The 26,963-nt window shown below is 40.5% G+C and overlaps 1 protein-coding gene across 36 annotated transcripts in view; it reads right to left on the bottom strand.

Moving 5' to 3' along the window:
• SLC20A2 (solute carrier family 20 member 2) overlaps positions 1 to 26,963 on the bottom strand; it is a 106,460-nt gene that overhangs the window by 60,500 nt on the left and 18,997 nt on the right. Inside the window, exons 1-2 of one of the 36 annotated variants that reach the window (XM_070598721.1) lie at positions 16,358 to 16,404; positions 16,140 to 16,268 (exon numbers count right to left, since the gene is read on the bottom strand). The exons of 30 other annotated variants lie outside the window; for them this stretch is intronic. The gene's annotated coding sequence lies outside the window, so the exon portion shown is untranslated. Of the gene's footprint in view, positions 1 to 12,284; positions 12,972 to 15,438; positions 16,073 to 16,139; positions 16,269 to 16,357; positions 16,405 to 26,963 lie in introns of those variants that run through there. 5 more of the 36 variants (XM_070598704.1, XM_070598726.1, XM_070598717.1 and 2 more) reach the window with 5 other exon arrangements.

Raw genomic sequence — 26,963 nt, 5'->3', positions numbered from 1 at the left:
CACAATGTATACATATATCAAATCATCCCAATATATACTTTAAATATCCTACAATTTTATTTGTCAATTATACCTCATTAAATTTGGGAAAAAAGGAAAATACCAGTCACAAAGGGTAATATTCACTTTTGATATTTTTCCTTTCCTATATTGCCAGCATTGTCTCCCCCCAACCCCCAGCACCCTATTATAAGTTATAAAACTTAAATAGTTAAATAAAGAAAGAAGGAGTAGCTCCCTTATTCAGTGAAAGAAGGAACACTCCCCTCAGACAAAGTAAAACCAGCCAGTTCAACCAATGGAGGGCTCAGGGCAGGCTGCCCACCTTGTCCAAAGCAGTGGCAACAGGAAGCAAAGGGCCAATACAGAGCAACTAGAGGAGGTGGCTGCCAGCACTGCCAACAGGAAGTCCACAGAGAGGTACTCAGACACACTGTCCCGAGAAGCTTGCTGCTGGGACAGACTACTGACCTCCCTTCAAACCAGGCGCTCAGTACTTCCACAGAGAGAAGCAAAGCCGGGCCTTTCCACGGCTCTACAGGATCCAAAAGGCGGAAGCCCATTCAGCAGCGCTCAATTTAGGGCAAATACACACATTTCAGCTGACAATCACTACTACGGAGAACAAGAAAATGAAGATACTTCCAGACTGGACTTGTGGACACTTCACACACCAAAAGCTTCAAGGAGTCAATTAAAGTAAGTGAGAATGTGAGCAAGCGAGAAGCAGCGGCCCCTTGAGCTACAAGCCCAATCCCAGCTCTAACTCAGTCCTGAAATGCTCCCTCCTGTGACTTGAACAGTTCTAAGAAACAGCGTTTATTTTCATCTGGAAATGGCGCCTGTAAAGCTGCCAGGCGGGCTCAGATGCACAGCAGTCCTAGCACTCTGTCTTGATGGAGGAGTACTCAGGCAGGGCATGGGTGTTCTTTACAACATTAATCTCAAAAATTCAAGAAAATAAGCACATAATTTGAAATATGAATAAACACTTACATACAAAGATGTTTATTAGCATCACTTATTACAATCATGCAAAAGAGGAAACCATCTAACTGTCCCCAGACAGCAGAATGGCTGAGGACAAACTGGCGACTCCTAAAGATGGAATATCATGTAGCCACCAAAATGCAACTTAAGAGTTTTTTATGACATTAGAGCACGGTAAAGCTAAGTGAAAAATCAGTATACAAAGTGTCACATGCCATACAATCTCGACCACAGGGAAGAATGTACTGGCAAGAAGACTACGGAAACGTGCCCAAGGTTAAGAGTGGCTCTCTCCAGGTGCTCTTTACATTTTTGCTACCATCCCAAACCTTCTACCATGAGCAATGACTCCTTGTATTATTGGAAAAACTCTTCAAAACACTACAAAGGAAAGTACATTTTTTAAAAAGTTAGGAATGTACCATCAAATACGCTCAGTTGTTGCTAATAAACAAAATGAATTTACCACAAATGTGTTTGTTTTCACCGTAGGCTTCTCAGACAATTCTTTCTTCAAGCTTACTACCTACAATTTAAGATGTAAAACACATCTACTCGTTTTATTTATCTTATCTTTGTTTTTCACTTTCAAGAACATCCCTTTGTTCTGATATCTGAGCACTTGGTGAAGGGTCTCTGCATGGTTCTAGAGTCTTCTATTCCCATTTGCAGGCTTCTAAACGTCCATCCTCAGTTGCTGGCCTTTCTTTAGGATTCTTCCTTCATCTTCCTTATGCTTCTCTTGAGGGTGGCCATCAGGACTGGATAAGAAAATGTCCTGATAGTGCCAAGTACTTTGCAGGCCTTTTTTACTGAAACAACCTATGATTACTCTTTTATTCCTACTTTGGGTTACAGAATTAGAGCATCATCGAACATTAGAGGTAGAAGGGACTTAGAGGTCATCTAATCCAATTCTGGTCATGTTGAGGACGTGACTTGGCATAACAGAAAGTGTAGGTTAGATAATGGTACCCTAAATGCTTTCTCTACTTACTACAGTGGAGGTACTCAGATGGAAGCAAAGACACTAGGAAGTGATGCTCCTGCTTGACATTCATCAGGCCTTCTTAATGATAATAGCTCCTATTTTGGGAGTTGAGATTCCCTAGGGTCCTGGCCTAAGCTGGGAACAGGGAGGCAGAGGCAATGGGGAGAGAGAAGAGGGTAATAAAGAGAATGGATTACTAGGAATGCTGCAGAGCCTTCATCCCTGGAAATCTTCAAGATCAGATGATACTTCGAGTTCTGTCCAACTCTATTATACTACATCAACTAGAGACCACAGGACCAAGAAGAGGCGGTTTAGCCTGGAACTATGAACCACAGGATTGTGCTGTGGGGAGCGGGGGTGGAAATTTCTGACCCTTCCTTGAGCAGTGCAATCAACGGTCTTCATAAATTTATGGAACATGAACAAACTTGTTTTGGTCCTCTGTCTCAAGTTTCCACTGCAGACCGTGCCGGCTCAGGCCTTCTGCACCCCTTTTCTTCTCCAGGCCTCATTCCTGCTATAGTCACTCTCCCTCTTGCATTTTTGTCATTCCGACATTTAAATTTCTTGTTGGCTCATAAGGCATTTGTGTTATTTAGATGTTCTCCACACAGTCTTTTGCTCTCTGGGAAGGCATTATGTAAATCTACTAAGAAAAAATATTTTTAAAAGGATAAAGAAATAAACAGCAAAAATAATTAAAATGAGATAAAGTTAAAGGAGTTAGAATGATTTGGCCTGAAGAAGAAAAGATTTAGAAGGTTCTACATGACTTAGATGAAAAATAGCTTTTAAAAGCTGCAAAACAGCCTCAGAAGGTGTAATGCCATTTCCTTGAAGATGTTCTGGTGGATCTGAATGATGGTATGCTGGATGATTGTAGAAAGTTTTTATGTCTTGTTTCCATTTTAAATTTACAATTCAATAATTCCATGAAAATGTTACTATAAGGAAGTAGACTGATATCTACTTTTTATCAAATTTGAAGACATAGCAAACAGTCTTTCATTGTATTAAGAAAGACTACACTCAGATAGGAGGGAAAAAATATGTAATTGAATAGGCTGTCGCACACTGAAATGAGCTCCCATTGGAAAGGTGGAAGCACCTGCACAGAGATTTTTTTAAAAGATTACCACCTGGCTGAAGTGTTTTGGGTCCAATACTGCTTGAAAGCAAGGGACAAGAACAGCTGAGCTTTATACATTCATTGCCACTCTAAGATAGCAATGGCTTCTAAACATTTTTCCCTTTCTTTATGCACTAGAGATGAAGTTCCCTCAGATATTTCAGGTAATTTTTTTTCTTCACTCACAACCAAAAATAGATTAGTTTTCATGAGCAAATCACTTAACATCACTTCTGTCAAATGGCAAACCGAAGAGCCCGTGTTCCAATTCCATGCCCTGAAGTGTTGGACTGTTTGGCTAAGTTTCAAGAGCTATATTAGGAAAATACTTTCCCTCCAGCCACAGTTTAAAATGGAACTACGTATGTAAATAGATATCTTGGTTCTCACATATTTATTTGCTAATTTTGTTCTGATTATAGTGGAAGCTCAATAAAAATATGAATGGTACTTATAAAAACATTGATTCTACTTGTTCTTTCTATTAATGGAACATTAATATAAATAGAAGAGTTGATAGATGAAGATTATTGTCTTAACTATTTTCCATGCTCAACTTACAGCCCCATATTTCTTGTTCTTCTTCCAGAGGTTCTTAAGCAATAGTTTGTAGACAGCAGAAAAAGCAAGAGGGTACAAATAATTATTAACTCATTTAGTCAGACTTTTCCTCTTTGCAATGTATGAAAGTCTGTTCAAATCTCTAAAGTGCTTTGTCAGAAGTCTGCAAATTTGATTCAATTCTACCAATAACTTCCCAAATTAGCCGTATAAACAGTCTAAACAAGGCAATAAGTCCATAAAATTGTTCCTCTGATTAGTAAGTCAGGTCAGAATTGAGTAGTTCTTCATATCTTCCACTGAGACTACTGAAACTAAAGTTTTTACTAAATTAAGAAACCATAAGCATTTGTTTGATATCACCTTCAAAGAACCATGGAAATAGAAGTTAAAAAATATAAGAGAGGTAAGACAGTTTATAAGATTTCTTTGAAAATTATCTCCTAATTCTGAGAGTGCTCTTGGCACTTTGTTCCTTATGGACGATTAAGATAAACTTTCTTGTGCGAGCACCAGCTCTCTTCACCTCAGTTCTTCCTTTGGAAAACTTGGAGCTAGGGAGGATGCTTTGATGTGAACACAAAGAGCTTTTTCATAATAACTAGAGGGCAACCAGATACAAGCTGCTCTTTAGTGATGTTTGAGATTAGTTAAGAAAGAAGAAGAAATACCTAATACCTTTTTATCATTACCTACTTAGTTCCCTTTACTGGAGCACTCGTGTGTGTGTGTGCGCGTGCTTCTGTCTGTATTCAAATTACTGTCTAGTATCACATCCTTTCAGCCTACTGAACGTCTTTTATTATTTCTTGTAAGGCAGCTCTGCTAGCAATGGATTTCCTCAGTTTTCACTTACTTGGGAATGTTTTCTTTTGCCTTCACTTTTGAAGGTAGCTTTGCAGGATATGGGATTCTTTCAGCACTTGAATATGTCACCTCACTGCCTCTGGCCTCCACTGTTTCTGAGGCGAAGTCAGCTGTTATTCTTCTTGGGGTTCCCTTATACTTGATGAGTCACTTTTCTCTTGCTGCTTTCCAGATTTTCTCTTTGTCTTTCAAAATTTTGACTATAACATATTTGGGTGTGGATCTATTTGTGTTTTCCTAATTAGAGTTTGCTAAGCATCTTGGATGTAGATTAATGTTTTTCATCAAATTTGGGAAGTAGTCACTCATTAACTTCTTTGAATATTTTTTTCTTCCCCTTTCTCTCTCTCTCTTCTACTTCTGGTATTACCATCAGCACACTCACTGGTGGCCTAAATTTTTCTGAGGTTCTGTTCATTTTTCTTCATTCTTTTTTCTTCCTGTTCTTTAGACTGCATATTCTCTATTGTTCTGTCTTCAAGTTCACTGATTCTTCCTTCTGACAACTCAAATCTACTGTTGAGCCTCTCTAGTGAGTTTTTCATTTTATTATTATGCTTTTCAACTCCAGAATTTCCATTTGTTTTTAAAAAATTTTTAATTGTGGTAAAATAAACATAAAATTTACAATTAACCATTTTTAAGTGTACAGTTCAGTGGTATTAAATACATTCACCTTAAACACAAACATCACCACTATCCATCTACAGAACTCTTTTCATCTTGCAAAACTGGGACTTCACCCATTAAACAATAATGTCCCATTCCACCTCACCCCAGTCCTTGGCAACCACCAGTCTACTTTCCGTCTCTGTGAATCTGATGACTCTAAGTGCGTCATACGAGTGGGCGCCTACTCTGTTTGTCTTTTTGTGACTAAGACACAGATGTATGATTTGCAAATATTTTCTCCCATTCTTCAGGTTGCCTTTTCACTCTATTAATTATGTTCTTTGATGTGCAGACTCTTAATTTTGATGTAGTTCAATTTATCTATTTTTACTTTTGCTGTTTGTGCTTTTGGTGTCATGTCTGCATTTTGTCCTTTTTTATCATTTCTATCTCTTTAAGGACAGTCTCTATTTGGTGAGTCAGTACCACCGTACCTTCCTTCAATTCTTTAAAAATAGTTTCCTCTAGTCTTTGAATGTATTTATAACAGCTGCTTTGAAGTCTTTGTCTGCTAAGTTCAATACGGGCCCTTCAAAAGCAGTCTCTACTCTCTGCTTTATTTCTCCTGTGTGCGCCACACTTTCCATTTTCTTTACATGCCTCATAATTTTTTGTTGACACCTGAACTTTTAGATAATATATTGTAGCAACTCTGGTTACTGATACCTCCACCCCCTAGAGGTTGTTGCTAGTTGGTTGTTTGTTTATTTGGCTAAAGTAATTCTGTGAAGTCTACTTTTCCCACAGCGAGCAGCTGTTAACATCCCTGCTCAGATTTATTCCCCCTGTTTTTATATTTTAGTCTGACTTGCTAGGGATCACCCACAGGGCAGCATAAGCCATTTACTGTCACAGGTTGTGTGCAAGCCCCCTTAGCTAGTTAGGTTTTCCTGCTTTGCCATGGATGTGTGGGGCTTGGAGACGATGTTCCCAGTTCAGGGAGGATGGGATGGAGGGAAGGTCTGAACACAAAGGGGCAGCACAAGGGTAATCTCTGGGGAGTTGGAATTATTATGTATCCTGTCTGTGCTGGTGGTCATAAAACCTGAGTGTATGTAAAAACTCACAGTTTCACTAGAAAAAGTGAATTTTACTGTACGTAATTCTTTTAAAGTGACCACAATTTGCCTTTATAAAAAAGATACCTCTATACCTGTATTGCTCTTGCATAGCTGGATCCAATTTAATCACTTGAGTTCTTAGAAGTTCACTACTTAATATTTAATGGAGAGATGGAAAACAAAATCTTTCTTATTATACTATTGCCTACTGAGGGTCATTTCCCCTCAGAACACAATAAAAATTAAACTTCAAAAAATGCATCATTCTAATATTAACAGTTAGTATCATAATGTCAAGATTTTATACCTGATCAAAAGAAGTGTCTTCTGGATTAGGATTCAAGTCATTTTTCTTCAAGTAAAAATTCTTGATTTACTTAATTGTTTCTGACAAGTCTCACAGAGCCTGAAGATAGTATGACTTAAAGATCAGGGGAAAACCAAACAAATGTAAACAAAAGTAGGGATGGCAAAAATCAGGTCTGACAGAAAGGGGTGCATGGCTGGACGCCCGACTCTCTCAGTCCCTAGGGACGCCTAACTCTGCACAGCAGGCTGAGGCGGAGAGTGACAGAACTTCCCAGTGATTCTCTCTTCCTGCTCCAGCTGCCACTTCAATTTCAAGTCAAGTCTAAAGCAGTCACTCTTTCTGTTTAAAACCTTTGGAGTAACAGATGAGCTCATTTATAACTCCCAACCACCCCACTGTGTTGAGTGCATTTATAACCTCTTATTTTTGCTTTTAGTCTTCAGAGTAAAGGCAGAAAAAAACAAAATAAAAAAGGAATGAACAAACAAGAAACAAAAAGGAAGAAAATAAAGTCAGTTCACATCTTAGAGCTGAGATCCATTCTGCTCTTGCTCTTACAAAGCCACCCTTTCCCTTGACAGACATCAGACAGTTTTCCGACGTTTTCTAACTTAGTCTATAGTCTCAGGAAATATTTTTATCTGCTCTATCACTTTTAAAAAGATGTTCTCTGGGGCTGGCCCGGTAGCACAGCGGTTAAGTGCACATGTTCTGCTTTGGCAGCCTAGGGTTCGCCAGTTTGGATATCGGGTGCGCATGTGGCCATGCTGTGGTAAGCGTCCCGCATATAAAGTAGAAGAAGAAGGGCACGGATGTTAGCTCAGGGCCAGTCTTCCTCAGCAAAAAGAGGAGGATTGGCAGCACATGTTAGCTCAGGGCTAATCTTCCACAAAATGAAAGAAAAAGATGTTCTCTTTCTTCCTCTGAACCACTCAACTTGCAAAGCATTCTGTGAACAAACCAGAACTGCCTGTTGAGTCCATCTTGACTTGGCAGGTGGCATTCACACCCCCTGCTCACACTGTGTGCAGGAGAGCTCTGTGACTCACCTGAGTTGAAACCGCATGGCAGCTAGGACATGCTGATGTGGCTATCACAGTTCTCACTGGGGACAGTACTCTGACCACGGACTATCTGATGATTCTCGTTAAATGGTTCACCCACATCTCTTTCTCCTCTCCCCAGCCCAGAGAAAAAGACATGTGGGATGTGTCTTTACTTTCTTGAGGAGGCAACAGTGTAGAGCAGAATTACATGATTATTCCTTTCACATACTTGCAGGAGAAAGAAACAAGATGATAAAGAAAGAAAGGAGAGGATAAAAAGAAGAGCACTCCTTGTAAGGATAAAAACGGTAAGCAGGAAACTTGACAAACCAGCTTTCTGAGTTCCAAGTGTTCCAGGAAACACTCTTCTATGAGTAACAAAGGGTCTGAACCAAAAGCCAGGCCAAAACATGGTAGTACATGATACTAGATTCCTTTGGTTTCTCAAGGCACCTTGGCTTTAAATTAAGTTTAACGTATCAGTCCTGTTGAAAGTGGGTTCAACCAGTCTCAATCTAAACCTCTGTCCCCAGGTAAAGCTGGTAACAGATTCTACTCACTTAGGCCCAGACTTAGTAATACACTTCAAAGAAAGACCTTTTAAATAACCCTTGAAAGTACTTATTCTCATGTGTCACTATACAAAGTGGGTTGAAAGGGAGGCCTACTGTTTTTGCTCAAGATTTCCTTAAATCAACTGCCACCAGTACCAAAACAGTTACCCAAAATAACCTTCTGATTAAGGCCACAAGGACATCCTAGCAGTATTTGGCAGAAATAATTGAGGGAGCCAGTCCTCTCTTAATGTGCTATCATTTTTAGTAAACACTGGTGCGATACACTTTGATACCACAAAGATAAGTGCTTTAGAAATACTACATGACTTGTTCTTTCCATTATCCCTCATCACTGCCACTCAAAATATTATCCAAGGTCTACGGCACATGGTTCCATCATTCATCACTTCACATCTAAGATCTACAATGATGGTCCCTTATAAAATTTAAATGAATAATCCTAACACCAGAGGTATTATTTTAATGACAAAAATATGCTGGATTCCATTTTGCTCTCCCAATAATAATGAACCTGAGATCCTGCCCAACTTGAGATCATATTAGAATTCACTGAACCTCTAGAGCAGTAAGTAGTGAAAGCAGAGCCTTGCTGAATACCTTTCACATTGCAGAATTAACAAAATTAACCTTTATTAATAACTGCTACACCTCAGTCTGCGTGTAGGTCTCTTCCCAAGAGCCAAGATCAAGACAAATTTTTCCATTTAAAAAATATGCACTCTTGGGGCTGGCCCCATGGCCAAGTGGTTAAGTTCGTGTGCTCCGCTGCAGGCGGCCCAGGGTTTCGTAGGTTCGAATCCTGGGCGCGGACATGGCACTGCTCATCAAGCCACGCTGAGGCAGCGTCCCACATGCCACAACTAGAAGGACCCACAACGAAGAATATACAACTATGTACTGGGGGGCTTTGGGGAGAAAAAGGAAAAAAATTAAAAAAAATCTAAAATAAAAAATATGCACTCGTATAAAATATTTGGTAAAAACAGAAAAGTGGAAAGTAAAATGAGGACAAATGCTCCTAGCCCGCCAATACAAAATAACCATTGTTTTTGTGTACATTTTGGTGTACTAGTTTTATCCATTGGGGTGGGCATTACTTATGTAAGCCACTAAGAGGCCACTGCCAAATTAAATAAAAAGGTCAAAATAAAAATGAGGGGCCGGCCTGGTAGTATAGCAGTTTAGTTCTTGCACTCTACTTCAGTGGCCCAGGGTTCGTGGGTTCGGATCCCGGGCATGGACCTACACTCTGCTCATCAAGCCATGCCATGGCAGCATCCCACATACAAAATAGAGGAAGATTGGCACAGATGTTAGCTCAGGGCCAATCTTCCTCACACAAAAAAAGGAATTCAAGCCATTAAGCCATTAAAAACAATGCCTTCCATTTAAAAAAAATAGGGTCATACATATGTATTTTGTAACTTGCTAGTTTTACTCAATATAGATCTAATGTCATCATTGTAAGTGGCTGTATTTATTTAATTAGTACCTTATTGGGTTGTTTCTGGGGATATTTTACTGAATTATTAGGTCAGTTAGTCTTGTGTAATCTAATAATAAGAAAAGCTTTTTTCCTCCTTTCTCTTCACGTTTAATTTTTCGACTGAACAACTACAATGAGACGATGTTTATCCCAAACCACTTAACCACTTTCGTCTTTAACGATACATATGTGGGCTAGATACAAGACTGATTTTAGAAACAAAATTATTTTTTGCCAGGGTGAAATACTGAAAAGAATGACTATTTAGTAATTTCTCTTCGTATAGAAATGAAAATAGCCTTCTGCCTGCTATCATTAGGAACCAACCAGCCATTTGGCATTTTCCCTATTTCAGTTATAGTTATTGAGAGCGCAAGGTTTTAAAGAAAATATTTTATACTCAGACACTAATTCAGGGTGAGCAATTCACTCTCTCTGCCATCGGACTGGAGAGAGACGTCTGCCTTATCAGTGTGCAAGTGCCATGCTCCCCGGGCTGCATCTACTCTGTAAGCAGACAAGACAGAGAAAGCAACCCTGTCTGCACTGGTTGATGCGCTTAACGTCTGAGAGTCCGTGTTTTTAAACATAATGGGGTCCAAGGACTGTGTGACAACAGTGTATGCACTTGCCACTTTCATCTCTCTGGCTCCCATGACAAGGCAAAACTAGAGTTTGAGCCGGAGTGCCCTCACTTATCTTTTCTCACGTCAAGAGGTTTTTAATACTTTGCAAATCTGTCATTAACTACAGCTATAAAAGCCAAGGATTCTATCCACCCGGGTTTTCAGCACTGAAATAGTAGGGCCGCGCCACCCTGGCCCCGGGACAGCATGTCTTCTCTGGAGACGGCAGCGTGCCACTGGTGTGACACTTAAGCCGCACGGGCAACACACGTCCTCAGAGAACGCTTTCTTCCTTAAGACCACAAAGAACTTTTATTGTACTAAACGCTGTACAAAGTATAACAAATAGATACACTCTCAGTAGTTGGTGTTTTCAACCTAAGACAATTCCGTTAAGCCAGAGCACAAAGGAAAGATATACAAAAGCAAAGATGTAACCAAATCAAGAAGCATTTATTTTATGTGCAAAAGGAGGGGTCAGCACAGGGGCTCTTAGCAGTACCCATGTTGACTGGGAAGGGCAAGCACTGCCGACTTCCTGACTCTAGATAATTAAGTGCATGGAAGAGGGCAGGGCATCTGTGGCCTTGCACATTTTAGCTGGATAATTAACCATTTATTTGCATTAAGTGCCTACTATGTGTACCATTGGCTATTTGCTGCAGATACAAACACGTCAAGATGAAGTAGGTCACCATCCTCCACCTCTAGGGGAGACCCCTTGAGCTGCCAGCACAGGATCCTGCGTTTGCATCCTCTGGAGTCCTCCCACTTTGCCCCTACTTCCAGGGTGTCAGACGGCATTCTCCATACCAGGGATGGGGAATGGCATTCCCACAGGTGGAGTGCCAGCACCCCCACTGACTTCTCTTCCTGTGCAAGTGACAGAGTGGGGAAAATGGGGCACAGTCGAACTTCCCCTCCAGACAACCATCTTCTGAAACGGGCTTCATGAAGAAAGCAACCAGTTTAGCCAGCAGTCTGTGAAATGATCACAGGCTAACATTGAGGGCCTCCTCATTTTGACCTGTGCCCAAATTTCCCTTCAGGTGGCTGTGAAAAAGTCACCCGGCAGGAGGGAGTCTATTTAACAGCATTGTGATAAATTAAAGTAGGCTATATCTGGTAGCACAGCATTACTACTTGATTCTATTTGATCAACATTACTATTTGATCCTCATTTGTAAGCAGGCATTGTCTTAACTACCGAGTTCAGGAAAGTAATTGCAAAATTTTCCTGGTTAATTATTAATCTTCCTGAGGGACTGAGGAAATTCAGAGCAAAGTCAGGGCTGGAAGGGACTTTGAGAGGTCATTTATCTCCTGACATCAGAGAGAATATTGAAAACTTTGCAAACAAATATAAACCCATTTTTAGATGACTTCAGGAAAAAAGTTTACATTTTCTAGTATCCAAATTCTCCATTTTATAATACCCTTCTTCCTCATATATCGTCTGGTGACCCTCAAACTTCAGTATGCATCAGAATCTCCTGGGAGGCTTGTTACAACATAGATTACTGGGTCCCACCCCCACAGCTTCTGAATCAACAGGTCCTGGGTGGGGCCCGAGAATGTGCATTTCTCACAAGCTCCCGGGTGGTGCTGCTGCTGAGGGTACTGGGACCACACTGTGAGGACCACGGTTCTCACCAACCTTTGCTGGACTGAACCCTTAGATTCTCAATGGAAACAGATACTAGCTAGTCATCATTCCTTCGTACTAAGGCATACATATACTTGAACAATCATTCAAGAGTCCCCCAGTCATTTTTTTTTCTCCAGACTAAATAATAGAAGTTCCCTAACATCTTATTATAGGTATCATTTTTCAACCCTTTAATCATTTTTTGAGGTTCTTTGTTGAGCCCTCTCCAAGTCTCTCTCAGTTGTGGAGCCATGAACTAGACCCAGAACCTTAGTCAGACTGGATGAGGTTGAGGATAAAGGGAAAAATGACTCACAGATTCATACAGTGTCCTCCTATTTATTAGTCTCCAGTATCCGAGCTTGCCTCACTAGCGCCCTTGTGATTCACGTTCTTCTGACTCCTTTATGGGCGGCAGTAATGCTTAGCTGACCTTCCTAATGCTTTCTTCCGAGAAGCTCAAAGCACTCCTCTAACTAATTCAACAGTTGACTCAGCCTCCTAAACCAATGCAGGGTTAAGGAGCTTGTTCAAATGCATATCAGTTCAGAGGGGAGAAAAATCTGGAATCCAAATTCGGCTTTCTATCCAAATATCATTACATGCAGAAAGATGCTTCTTACATTTATCACACTTCATGAGATACCAGGTTTACCTCCCCTAGAGAACGATGGCAGTTCCAGGTCCAGGAGAAACCACCAGGTCTCCCTCCCTTTGTGGGGAGCTGTGACAGAGAAGTGGAGTTTTGGGTATGCTCCTCGGGTCAGTCTTTCACTCTTCTCCATCCCTTCCCCAGCCGCTGGGAGAGAAAGGAAGCAGCACCGTGGGTGGCACTGCGGTCTGTCCTATCCATTCAGCCAAAGCCCAGATGAACTGAAAGCTAACCCACGAGCTGCCCTTGACCCTTCCCACTCCTTCTTGTTTTCTTTTTCTTCGTGCTCATATTCTTTTTTCTGCCCGTTTACTCAGTGTGTGTCGGGCGCCCAGTCTCTGTGCACTGCCTAATTCTATCACGTGAGTTCTTTGAGAGTAGGAACTATGCTTGCTTTGTGCATTGTATGTGCTTGGGGTGCTTAACACATGCTAAACAAGAACAGCAGGCCCAGTATTTCCCGGAGAAGTCTGCTTTCCTGCTGAGGGTCCGACCCCATCACCACACGCTCGTGGACAGGACAGCGAAGCTGAAGGCAGCCCTCTGCCCACTGCTCATTCTAGATAAAATGGTTGAAACTCAATACAACAAAGCCTATTCCCACAAAATTTCCTTTCGAAAGAGAACATTCTAGAGATGTGATCACTGAGCACTCGCATTCGGCTGTTGGACATCCAAAAGGCAGGCTGTTGGATAATGTAGTTCCCACACAGGCATGCAGACAAGTTACCTATTAAAAACCTCATGTGGATGAAGGGAACCCAGAAAAAACATTCCTTTCTGCTTCCCTGAAAAATTCCTCAATGCTCCAGGGCAGATGGCTATTCTCAAGACACAAAGTCACAGGAAAACACGTCTACCGCAGTCAGGAGCGCTGGGTCGGTAACTACTTTAAGAGACAGAAGATTAGGACAAGAAGGTGGGCCACCAGCGAGGGCGGTTTCAACAGGACTGCAGGACAGATAGCACAGCTACCTGCGGCGAAGGTGACGGCGATGGAAGGTGCAGGTGTGCACGGCACATGGGTAGGCTGGGCTCCCGGGCACTGCCACAGGCCACAGAGTTGCCCATGTTTCTCAGCATCTGGAGCCCCCATGTGTGACTCTGGGCTGAGCTCAGTGAGATTTGTCACACCCAAGGTCATAACTAGTCAACAGAGCCTCTACTCATGAGGGAGCCATGACCAGTATCACTCCATCAGGCACACAGGACAAGAAGCATCAAAGAGAATCACGGCACCATCAAGCACGAGAAATTCCGACCCGACACTTACATAATCTAACTGTTCTCTTCTTTCTTTCACATATATCACTCTCTCACAGCACATAAATCATTACAACTAACACTCTCAAGGTGTTTACAAGCATTTTAGCAACTCCACCTAAAAGAACACGTGCTTCCTAGCAGTAAAAAGACCTATGGAAACTTCTTTCTGTTAAATTGAAAACTGGATAAATTTTCAACAGCTTTTCTTTTTTGCAGGACTAAACTACAATTGATTTTATGAATAATAGCTTGAAAACTATCTAATATCCAACTACAGTATACCTTTAAAAACACTCCACTGAGATCCTGATGGCACCTTACGGACAACCAGAGTAAGAATTAGAACGGTTACTTTCCTGGGATAAAAGTATGTATTATGAAGCATATACTGAAACAAAGTCCCTTTCACTGCTGACGATAACATTACAGACGCATCTGTTATAATTACATTAATCTGGACTGCAAATTTCTCTTCTGCTCAATAAAAAACTTAAGTTTAAAAAAAGTTTCTTTCTAAAAATAGCCCAAGAAGAACTCAGTTCTATTTTCCCTTCATACATTCTTTTCCTACTAAATGTACCACTGAAACATTTCCTTTCATTGTTGACACCTTAGGTCATTTGGATTTAAAATCAGACAATACATAATAACATAAAAGTCTTTAAATAAAGCTTTTCAAAATGGGAAATTGGCATTTGAGGGCATGCTCAGAGAGGACTGAGGAGACATAGATGCCTGGCAAGCAGCTACTACACCGCCTATTAGAATCGTTTCATTAAAATCAACATTCCTAAGGGGATACAATTTACGTGTTAATTGATAAAGAAATTCCTGCCTGGTTCTGTGTTATGGCAAGTTGTCTGGCACGAAGTCAGTGTACTCTGAATTAAAACACTTTAAGCAGGGTGATTCAGATTTAATTTAAAATATTCGATATTAAAACCTTTAGTTTTCTTCAGTCCAAATTTAAGTTGGCAATGACTTGTTAAGAGCAGTTAAGATTAGAGAATTTCATGGCCTTTGGTTAATTTTGATAACTAACACAATCTTCCAGAGGATGCTTTCAAGTACTTTCTAAAAGCTGCCTCCTAAATTTATTTACTTTTTTTCTTTAGGAGTATATTCTTCTCTTTAGGAGAATATGGTCTATTTTTAAGCAAAATAAAATCCTCCTTAAAAAAACAAAATCTTCCTTAAAAAAATAAAAACTGTCCATCTATACATTTTACAAAATTACATTTGACATTCATTATTTCTGGAGCATAAACTTGTAGTTCAGGGTAACTATGTTACAGGAATCCACTTTTAACATTTTTTCTAATAAGAATTAGTTTACTATGGACAATAAAGCTCAATGACACAACCATTTCCATTAACCAAATATTTTAACAGATAAAGTAAGTAATAATCTACAGCCTGCTTTTGCAAAGATAGAAACAGTAAGAATGAAATACTTTCTCTTGGGAAAATTGAATAAGGCAGGTTTCTTGCAGTAAGATAGATTTAAAGAAAAACCTTTGCTACCATCCTTAGAATCCTCTAAAGTACTCACCCCAAGGCTTCCAGTTTTCCCAAGAGATAAAAAATTACTATGATGGCAACATTAGGAAGATTTAAGAAGAAAAGAACAAAGAGAGATCTTAAAAGTTCACCCAGTACTTACAAGTCCTTTCAAAGGAAATCTGAGCCGCAATTCTTCAGAAGCCTGCTCTCCGGATCATAAACACAATCTGAAGTCTAAAATAGATATCCTATCACACTAGGCCGAGAAGTCACATTTCAGCTTACTAACTTCTACTTGGGTAAACAGTTTTACAACTCATACAACAAATCCTCGCTAAAATTAACTGCCCCAGCACAGCAGGCAGGAACTCGCTGCTATGCATCATGTGTGCCGGGATTTATTCACCAGGACAACATCGGTGTCCTCTTAATGGGAAATCTGGCCAAGGGGCGTGCTCTGGGAACAATACATAGCATCATGATTATGCTAATTATTGAACCCAGTCCAATAATGCTAACTTCTTTTAAGTTGTTTTCGCAAGTACTGACAAAGAGAAAGAGCAAGCTGTTTTTCACAACGGGCGTCCACTTGATTTTTAAGCTTTCAAATCAGACAAAACTTTGGCAACAAGGTGGCAGTGCTGTATGCTCTTCACAAGGAAAAGCCAAGTCAAAAGACTGTCAGATTATTTAAACAGTAGGATTAGATAAGGGGCTAAGGGAAACTGAATAGACATCAGATACACATACCAATAAGTCTATCAACAAGTAGCCTTCGAGGAAAGCTTTTTTCTTGATATATAATGAACTCATTTCGTCTACTTGCTTTCTGGCTTTGTCTTCTGTACCTCCCAAGGAGTTGCCATGTGGACACGGTCACTAATAAATTACAACGAAGAACAAACATCTCAAATATTTGCAAAAGGCATCATCCACGGCAAAAAGCATTTTGAAGTGCATTTAACTACCTGGCTGGCAGGAACTGCTAAACTGTCCTCTAGAGGTGACCGGCCATCTATAAAGCAAGGGGAAGTTCAAGCTGACAGTTAAAGACCCTAAGTATACTGCTGATATTTAAAAAAATTAGAAGTACCAGGGACCTTTCCTTAAAAAATATAAACTCCCTTAATAAATACAACCTATATCAAAGACACAGAACTGCATAATATCTACTCAAGAGGGTTCAGACTAGTTTGTTTTAGACATCTAAGTTCTAATGACATATTTTGCTCTTACTGCATACTTCATGAATGATATCAGAGCACATTAAAAACATCAATCAAATCTCCAAACATCTCTGGGAGAGGTCATTTTTCCATTTTTTTTAACAGAGAGGTAAACAGACAGGGACACTCAATGCCCTGTCCTAGGCTTCTCTCTGAATCCACACTAAACCACTCCATCTCCCTCCTAACCTCCATGGCATGCCTTCCAGATTAACTATTTAGCTATAATGCTATAGATCTTTTTAGCGCTGTTTGTTTTCCTAAGTTAAAAACGTCATATGTCAGGGGGTCAGCCTAGCGGCCGAGTGGTTAATTTGCACACTTTGCTTCAGTGGCCCAGGGTTCAGATCCTGGGTGTGGACATAGCACCACTCATCAAGCCATGCTGAGGCAGCATCCCACATGGCACAACCAGAAGGACCTACAATAAGAATATACAACTATGTACTGGGAGACTTTGGGGGGGGGGTGGGGGGAGGGAAAGGGAGGAGGAGGAGGAAGAGGAGAAGGAGGAGAAGAAGAAAAAAAGAAGAAGAAGAAAAAAAAATGTCATATGTCAATTTAGACTTTAGGAGATTTATTCTAGTCAACTCCCAAATCCCAGGTTTGAGCTCCAGGGGTTTACTCCTTAACTCTCTATTGCAGGCAGGTATCCGGTAACCATGGATCCTTAAGACATGACCATGTCCTTAGGAAGCACTGTCCACCTGTGGCACCCACACCCAGAGTGGCAAATGGGTTGATTTTCATTGGCATGAGCTGGAAACTACCAGCACAACCCCCCTCCTGGTTGTTCACAGAAACTGCTGGTGGCTAGCTGGGATTCCACCCCCACTGCCCAACTGTGGGCAGCTGTAGCCAACACTTGCTCCACCTCCACAAAATGGCAGCTGATGCATGCTCACCACCTCCCCAACACAGTCACTGGAGGTGGGCATCCCACTCAGAACCGAGAGGAAGAACTTACCACTTATCAAAGATAGCTGACCTCTGATTAATATAATTAATTCCTTCTGATCCGCAGCAAACTTACTCGAGAATTCTTAATGCCAAAAGAGGACAGTCTGAGGCTATATTTGACACAATTATCCTTATCCTATTATGTGATAGCTCCACAGAAGAGTTTCTAAGCCAAAACATTATTTCTTTTCTAAACCAGGAAGAAAAAGCAAATATGCCAAGTTTACTTATGCATCAGATTTCGCATCACAGAGGAACAAGATAGTGGATCCTACACCCATTATACAAAGGCAGGGGACATGGAACAGTTTTCCAGCTCCTCATATCTCAAATATGCTGAGTATGACTCCACCGTTTCTTTCAACAGCAGCCACACCTGTTCCAAAGTGTAAGAACCAAAACATTCCAAAGAAAATGGTGCATCTTCCAATTACATTAGTCATTCTGCTGCTTCCTTTTTATTAGCGAAAATAATTTAAGAGTCAACTGTACATTTGTTCAAGGCATACTTAAGATAGTAGAGAAAAATCTGTGTCCATCATTAAAAGCAAGGTAATTTCTTCCCATTTGTTCTCATGAATTTTTGGTGGTGGGGGAGCAGGGATGGGCAGCATAGTCAAGTGGAGGGTGGTGATCGAAGGGATCTTTAGTCCAATAGATCTATGACATTAAAAACAAAAAAACTACTGTTTTTACGAACTCGCATTAATGAATTAACCTGGATATCAACCCTAAAGAGCAGCTACATACATAACTTAAAATTCTCTAGGAGTCACATTAAAAAAGTAAAAACAAACAGGCAAAATTAATTTTAACAATAGATTTTATTTAACTCAGTATCTCCAAGATACTATTATTTGAACACGTAGGAATTCAAAAATTACTAATGAGATGGTGGGAGAAATGGAAAGCTGAGGAAAGCTAAGAACTGAGACAGACTGCAAGAGAAGGAAAAATGATTTAGAAAGGAGAAAGAAAGGACTAAAACAAGGCCAAACAGACCAAAAGGAAAGGAGAAGAAAAGCTCTCCCTAGCATGGAATTCAGTTATAAGATCATGGAACAAATATTGGGAAGTTCCCGTTCCGGGGCGCGGTGCTAGGGATACAGAGAGGAAAGACCAGGGTCTGTATTCAAGGGGCTCACATTCTAGTGAGGGGAACAGACCCACCTAGGCAAATACAACACTCTGGTAAGTATGAAGGCACAGCTGTGGAAGCACACAAGGGGGACACAGTTTATTTTTTAAATGAAAGTTATTTTCTAATGAAATTTTAAATATATGTTTTGGGATATCTCAGGGTTCTGAATTTTGTTTTGGAATCTTAGAAGAGGCAATGGAGAGGTCAGGGGGAGATCAATTATTCCAAAATATTTAAAAATTACATCTAAAACCAGCAGTAAAGTTTCCATTCTGAGCTATTTATCATCTTCAAATGAAACCTGGCTATTTGATCCAACTAGTGAAGGTGGTAGAGTAGGGCAAGAGTAGAAAGAGAAAAAAAATTCATGTTTCACCATGGTTCCCAGTTCCTCAGAGGATGATATAAAACACTCAAAGGCTTTGATGCTGTAAAAAACCATTATCAACCCATTAGGGAAGAAACTCTCCTTTAGATTGTAGTGGTGGAGTCAGAAAGACCCGAGTCCAAAACGTAGTCCACCACCTACCAGCCACGTGACCTCAGGCAACTTAGCTAGCCTCTGTGAGCCGGCTCCTCGCCTGTAACACAGGGCTAGGGCCGACATCCAGGGGCAGAGTCAGAACCCCGAGAGGGTGTGCAGCATCAGCACAGAGGAGCTCTCTGCAAAGGCTGTGGCCATTATGATCACAGCCCTTCCACCATCGGTGAAGTACTTCCCGAAGATCAACTTGCGATATTTACTGACTGAGGGTTAAAGGCTCCATGCTTTTATAGCTCAAAGCTTCAAAAAATAAAAAGTTGAAGGTGGTTTCAAATGATTGTCAAGAATTTCAGGGAAACACAGGGTCTATAAACTATCTCTTTGAAAACTGCAGCTGTGAGAGCCTGCTCAGTTTTTCTCTATTCTATCCCTTGTGTTGCTAGCCTAAATTTGACTCAGAATTTAGGGACACTGACTAAACAGTACATACAAATTCCTCATCTTGGTAGAGTGTTGGCAGGAATGACCCCCTATTTGTTCCTGCTTCCCTGTATCCATACCGTTTGGTAGCCCCTTCCCACACTGACCCTGGGTTGACCAGCAGGACAACAGCAAACCCAGACACTTGAAAAGTGCTGACCCATGGGGGCTTGCCTCTCCTTGCTGTCCTCTGGAATCCTGAGACCACCACACAAAGCGGCCCTGGCTAGCCTACTGAGGATGAGGAGACCACGCGGAGCAGAGACATGCCGTCTGCTGCTGAGGCTCCTACACCAGCCCCATGACGATGCCTGACATGTGAGTGAGGCCATCCTTGACCATGAGGCCCAGCCAAGCTGCCCACTAACTGAAGCCAGCCAGGCTAGCTCAAACTAGAAGAACCACCTAGGTGACCTGCAGAATTGTGAGACATCATAAATGTCTCCTTTTCTAAGCCACTAGTGTTAGATGGTTTGTTATGCAGCAAAAGCTCACTAATACAGTCGCACGCCACAGAGCAAGGTTTCGGTCAACAACAGACCGCATTCACGACAGTGGTCCTGTAAGATCAGTACCATGTGGCCTAAGTGTGTAGTAGGCTACACCATCTAGGTTTGGGTAAATACATTCTGTGATAGTCACACAGCAACAAAATCGCCCAGAGCACCTTTCTCAGAACATAATTTCGTCATTAAGCAATACATGACTATATCAAAAAGTCTACAATATTCCCACCCTTTATCTCCAAATGAAACCTTTTAAGATTAATCAATGTTTACCTTATTCTTAAAATTCACAATTCTGATTACTATATTTACTCTATCTGGTGTATATCAACTACTATGTTAATTAAACAAAAAGGAAACAGTGATATGGTCTGATTATAAAATTGCTAGAATGGTAAGTGCTCTATTTATTTCATCCTATAATTTGAAACAAATATATGTGGCTTTCAATGCTACAACTATATATGCTAAAGAAACGATCCCTCCATCCCAGCCTTCACAGTGATGACAGTGCACAGTTCATAGCTACTCGGTCTGTCTCAGTACTTCAGAAATGGATTGGGGGACCAATAATGGCACATATGAGCAGAGAAATCTAACTCTAAAAAGAATAAATCATTTTTTCTTTAGTGTTCACCTTTTTGTAAGCTAAAAAAAAGACATATACATAGTAGCAAACTCTCAAAGACAGTTCTTTTTAAAACTTTGATAAATAGCTAATTCAGCATGATTTTATAACATAATTTATAGCAGGACTGTGAATGTGAAGGCAGTATTATTACTGCTGTTGTTTGAATACTTATTTTAACATAGTTGATTTTTTAAAGTATCTTAGAATAATATGGGGAAATTTTACCCTTGCCATACATTCCTAATAGTGGTCCACTTTTAAGAAATATTTATTAAACAGTTGGTTCCTGCCATTATGAAACTCCCAAGCATTTCCAAGGTATGTATGCATGGCAGGATGCCCACGACTAGAACAGAAAATAGTGTGAACGACAGTTCTGCCTTCAAGAGGCCTACAATCTGATGAGAGACATGAGAGCATATACAAACTTTCTACCACATAAGAGAGTAATCAGTAAGTATCCTAAATGGTAAAATCTCATTCCATTAGGAATCTAAGGAAAAAAGAAGAAGCTTCCAGTTGGGTTAATCAAGAAAAGCATCTTAGAAGCGACATTTGAATTGAGCCTCTGCAGGCTGATAAGCTTTCAATAGCAAAAGGAGTGGAAAGAACATTATACAGAACCAATGACATAAGCAAAGATAAAAACAAGGAAAGCTATAATATGTGTCAGGGAACGGCTTGGATTCAGAACTCAGCTCTATCAATTAACAGCTGTTTTGGCTACTCATGAAGCTCCTTGATATCTCCAAGTCTATGCCATAAAGTATCCAATGAGAGCATAGTATCTATAGCAAGATTGCCTGGGCTCAAATTCCAGCTCTATCATTTAGTAGTTGTTGACCCTGGGCAATTACTCTCTCTATGCCTCAGCTTCATCATCTTTAAAATGGGGATAATAATATACATACTTCATAGGGTACTATGAAGATTAGATGAATTTATATTTACAAAGTATGTAGAACAGTGTGTGGTGCTTAAAATATAAACACATTTTGTTAAATAAACTCACATGTTTATGCATACACAGCAGGATAGACAGATAGATATGTATGAATATAGAGACAGACATAATGAATATAGCTATATCACCAAGAACAGTACTTGGTATGCAGTAGGGATAAATATATTTTTATTTTTTCCCCTTTGTCTGGAGTTCATAGAGAATTGCCCTAGAGCACAAGGATCGGACATGTTTTCATTTGCCCCAACATTAGCCTCCACTCAATTAAAAGAAGAGAGACTCTCCCTCCTCCACTTTGAAATCGGGGGTTTCCTCCGTTCTCTTGGGGCAACAGTTCTGTGTTGCTGATATAAGATGCTAAACTTGAGACTGCTAGACAGACACAGCCCAGCTGCCAGAGTCAAACAAAGGAGTACTAGCATTTATGTAATAAATACACCTCAAATGGAAAATAAGCATAGGTTTATTAAGTACAATCTGAACCTTTATAATTTATAAGCATTCAGGCTAATCTAAAACAAGAAACCCTAAATGTACTGTAATTTGAGATTTTGTAAAAAACATATTTATTTAACGCCACAGTAATTCAAAAGGTAGGTTAATAAAATTCTACTAATTCCCGTCCAGTTTGGCTTCAGGTAGCTATATATCCACACAGAAAATGTTTTTAAATGCAGTTTTATTACTTGAATCTATTAACAAAATGTTAAACTGAGTTCTGTCTGTTTTTAAGATGGACGTACTAAAGACAGTTAACAGATAACACTAAAATATATATATACTACTAAAAGTATTTGAAAAGATTCTGCTGTTGAAATAAGTAAAAGTTTCCTGCAATCTTGCATTATTTATTTGTTTAGAAACCTTTTTCACAGATAATGCAAAGGTAAATTTTACCCATCACAAATTGAACTTGACTGCCCATGCCACGTTGGAGGGCAGAGTCTGAACTAACCCAGCGTGCTGCGCTGCCAGTCCAGACGCCTCCTTCTCAGTTCCTCCATCCACTTCTGCGGAAACCATTAGGAATCAGGCAATAAGCCACTGGCTCCCAAAATCTTTTGGTACATTAGCACCAAAGATTAACTATACTTATGTCAAGCCACTCTGCTTCACAAGCAATCAAGTTTGCTCCCAGAGCACTTACAATCTTTTTAGGGTAAGGGCTACCCCACTTTCTAACGTGAAATGTAAGACTTTCTGAGGAAAAGAGGGCTGTAGGGGGTACGTGAATACAGCCATACAGCTGGGGTCACTCAAGTCAAAGCTTACTAAGCTCTGCGACCACAGGCAAGTTATTTAACAGAATTCTCTCTGCCCATCTGTAAAATGAGGACGAGAATCCACCTCCTAGGATGTTGTGAAAATGAGTTAATGCACATACAGCACTCAGAACAGTACCTGGAACAGATTTTTTAAAAAATATACATTTTAGCTATATAAAATAACAGTGGGGGCCGGCCCCGTGGCCGAGCGGTTAAGTTCGCACGCTTCCGCTGCGGTGGCCCAGGGTTTCGTCAGTTCGAATCCTGGGCGCGGACATGGCACTGCTCATCAAGCCACGCTGAGGTGGCGTCCCACATGCCACAACTAGAAGGACCCACAAATGAGAATATATAACTATGTACCGGGGAGCTTCGGGGAGAAAAAGGAAAAAAAAAGTTTGTATAAAATAACAATGAAGGGGAATTCCTGGTTGAACCACCTGTACGTGGTAGTGAGAGGGTCTGCTTTGGGTTCTGGGTGTTTAGTTTCTCTCTCCAACTTCTGTCAGGTGGACAGAGCCTACAGGGTAAGACCGAAAGAAACCTCCTAACAGCCCAGAGACACCAGGGTTACTATTAATAATTTCAAATATGTTCTCCTGGCTCATGGTTCTCGTGGCTATTCCACTCTCAAGTCCCCAAGCATTTGTAAGATTTGTTTGAAGAGTAGATGCCCAAATGCGTGGTAGAACACAACACTTGGTACCAATTTACTCAGAAAATTTGGAAATCAAGAATTTATTCTCTAATTGTTAGTAGTTTTGCTGTAAATGGATGCTGCCTGTTCCCAACCAGATAAACTTAGAAGTGGTCACTTTTAGGGTAAGCACTTCAAAATCAGCCTCACACAGGAAGAGATGAAATACTCCTAAGAGATTCTAATTTCTCCTGGCTACAAGAATCCAGCAGGGGGCAGTTTCTTGAGGAGGGCACGGCCTAGTCTCTTGATGATGGTACATGACTGTACCTCTTAAGCACTAAGTATTTCATTTAAAAAAGTGCTCCAGTAAGTGCTTATTTTTCAAAACAGCAGCGATAAACAAAAAATCAGAAGGATTAACAACTCAGCTCTAAGAACTATAATTGCCCAGTAATTATAATAATCCAAGAGGCCATTCTCAGAAACACCAGAGACCAGTTCCTTACATAGGTCCTGGTTCACAACAAGAAGAGCGGACAAACAGTACTGGGGTAGCTGTGGTTGATCGTAGACCGTGACATAATAGACAACTACCCATTTTAGACCTTAACGTTTTCATTCTAACAGCCGGTTTCTTCTTTTTCTTAACATCATATTCCTGTCTCCTCACTAGCCAGGAGAGGGTACATATTCCAGTTCTTTGACTCTGATCTGTTTTTAAAAGTGCTCTTAAAAAGCAACTAAAAATTATTCCTTTTAGTTTTACAAATTGAGATCCTTCCACATAAACCACATTTTAAAGGAGGAGCTCTTGCTAGATCCAGATTTGTTTAAGGCTTTTTAAAAAACTTTTAAAATAAGATGATGGAAGCATAAAAGTGTAGCATATTAATAAATCCAACTAACATTTTGATTTTGAATAAGAAAAATCTTGTCCTTATTATTCAAGCTTATAAGATATAAGACTAGAAAATAATAGGCAGCCAGTTAGACAAAGGGTATTTGAGTTGTTCATACCCAGTAGAACAGAACGACGTATACCCAAATCATGCCATCGGACTCGCACTCACTGGTTTCTGTATAAGTGTTAAATAAGTCATCTCTTCTCCTGAAAGTGTAGTGGTGGGTCAGCGTTCAGGAAAAAGGGCAAATAAGCAACCCAAAACATCCCCAGTACAATATCCAAAAGAATCTCTCTGAGATAATTTACTGAAGAAGTCTCTTTCAAAATCACCATTAACTTAAATTAATCCTGGGCACTGAAGAAACGGGAAGATTAAATCGCATTTAAGTTACGAGTCTTTAGAATGTATTCGGCAATTCTGAGATATATCGAGAAAAAAAATACTAAAAATAGCCAAGAAAAGGAATAGGCAGCAGCTAAAACACAAAGGCCAGGGGTGAGATCAAAATTAGAAATATATATCCTGGAGAACTGTCCATATAAGGCTATCTTTAACTCACTTACTAAGTTAGGAATAATCCACTGGGTAAAATAAACAGCTGCCTTCATCATATTGGCTGATTCTCCATCCCTCATTCAGAAATCTCTGGAGAGTCCCAGGAGACAAACATGACACAGACTTTATGCTATTATGTTCCATAACATTCAACAACGTCTACAGGTATTTTCAAAGCTGGTCTCCACTTTCCTAGCCCGAGATGAGAAACTTCATATACTTTGATCTTTCATCTTCATAAAAGTATGAAAAAGTAGTAGTAGAGGATAAAACTTCTGCTGAGCCTTCTTGCCCACATCTAGTACACCATATTTACTCACTTTCGCCAACCCACGGACTTCCTGATTCCCCAGACCGGGCTGCTCTTTGTTCCTTCTCATTTACTTATTCATCAGATTCTCAGGAAGCTTCTTAACCTGGTGCCAGACACTAGAGAAATGAAATAAATAAGGATCCTACCTTCTAGGAGTTCAGTGTAGTGTGGAAGACAGATACACAAGTAATTATAACATAGCGTAGGGCCTATAATAGAAGTTTGTAAAAGTAAGGGTTGCGATTCTCTCTGAGGCTTGGAGGAAGGTTTTGCGATGGAAATCACCAGGCAGAAAAATAGTGAAGGGCGTTTGAGGCAGAGCGAAGAGTACAGGCAAAAGCTCAGAGGCAGGAAACAACAGAGCATGTTCTGGGAATAGCAGAAAGTATGTGTGCAGAGTGCGAGAGCCGGGCTACTCTGCAAGAGGAGATGAGGTGAGCGCTGGGTCACTGAGGCCCTTAGGTGCCACACTAACAATTAGTCCATTACCCTTTAGGCCTGAGGCGCTCAACTCTGGCTACATATTAAAATCTCCTGGGAAGCTTTAAAACAAGATACTGATGTCTGGTATTTGTCAGTATCAATTAATTGGTCTAGGACAGGGACCGGGCATCACTATTTTTAAAAAAGCTTCCCATGTGATTCTCGTATGTGGTCATGGGTGAGAACCACTGCTGCAGGCAACAGGAGTCCACACAACTGTATAAATAGTACGGCAATGTAAAAATATTTTTTTTAAAAAAGCTAAGTGAGTAACAGTGTGACGAGTAGATGAGAGGCACAGAGACTGGGGCAAGAATGCCAGTTTACAGGCTACAGAATACAGGCGAGGGATGAGTCTAAGCCAATAGTTGTTTACCTTTTATGGGTCACTGACCTATGTGAGAGGCAACAATAAAGCCTAAAAACCTTTCCTTAGGAAGAATGCACATCTTGTCAAAAAACGTACATATATGAACCTCTTTGAGAAATGGATTCAGTTAAGAACCCGTGAACCAGATGAGAAAGGAGAGACTTCTGAGGTAGCAGCAACAGCACTGATGACTTCCAGGGGAGGGGAAAGAAGGGGCATTAAGGATGACACGACCACTTCTAGCTTGAGAGTTCTAACACCGTGACCAGAACTTGTGGTGTTCATTTCTTCCCGTACTACCTCTGGTGACCGATATCCATTTATTAAAAAGAGGAGACAGGAGGATAGAGCAAGAGTAGGTTTCGGATGGGGGGGGCGGGTAGGGATATAAAAAAATTAGTTTTCAACATGCCATCTTCAACATAGTGCACGACATACAAATGACAGTATCTGCTAAATCAGAAAAAAATAGAAAGGAGCTCAAGAGGGCGAGCAGAAGATACAGTTCTAGAATGTTCATCGAGTCCTCTCCATGTGCCCGCCCCAGGCTGAGGGCTCTCTCACTGAGCCTAAGCACTGTCAGCTTGCCTTCCCCAAGCCAGGCAGCAGACATGAGGGATGCAGCTCTCGCCGCCAGCCAGTGGTGGCCCA

The sequence above is a fragment of the Equus przewalskii genome, chromosome 28, assembly GCF_037783145.1.
Source record: "Equus przewalskii isolate Varuska chromosome 28, EquPr2, whole genome shotgun sequence".
NCBI classification, from domain to species: Eukaryota; Metazoa; Chordata; class Mammalia; order Perissodactyla; family Equidae; genus Equus; species Equus przewalskii.
The sequence above is the reverse complement of the archived record's forward strand: the minus strand, read 5'-3'. Positions and strand labels throughout refer to the sequence as shown.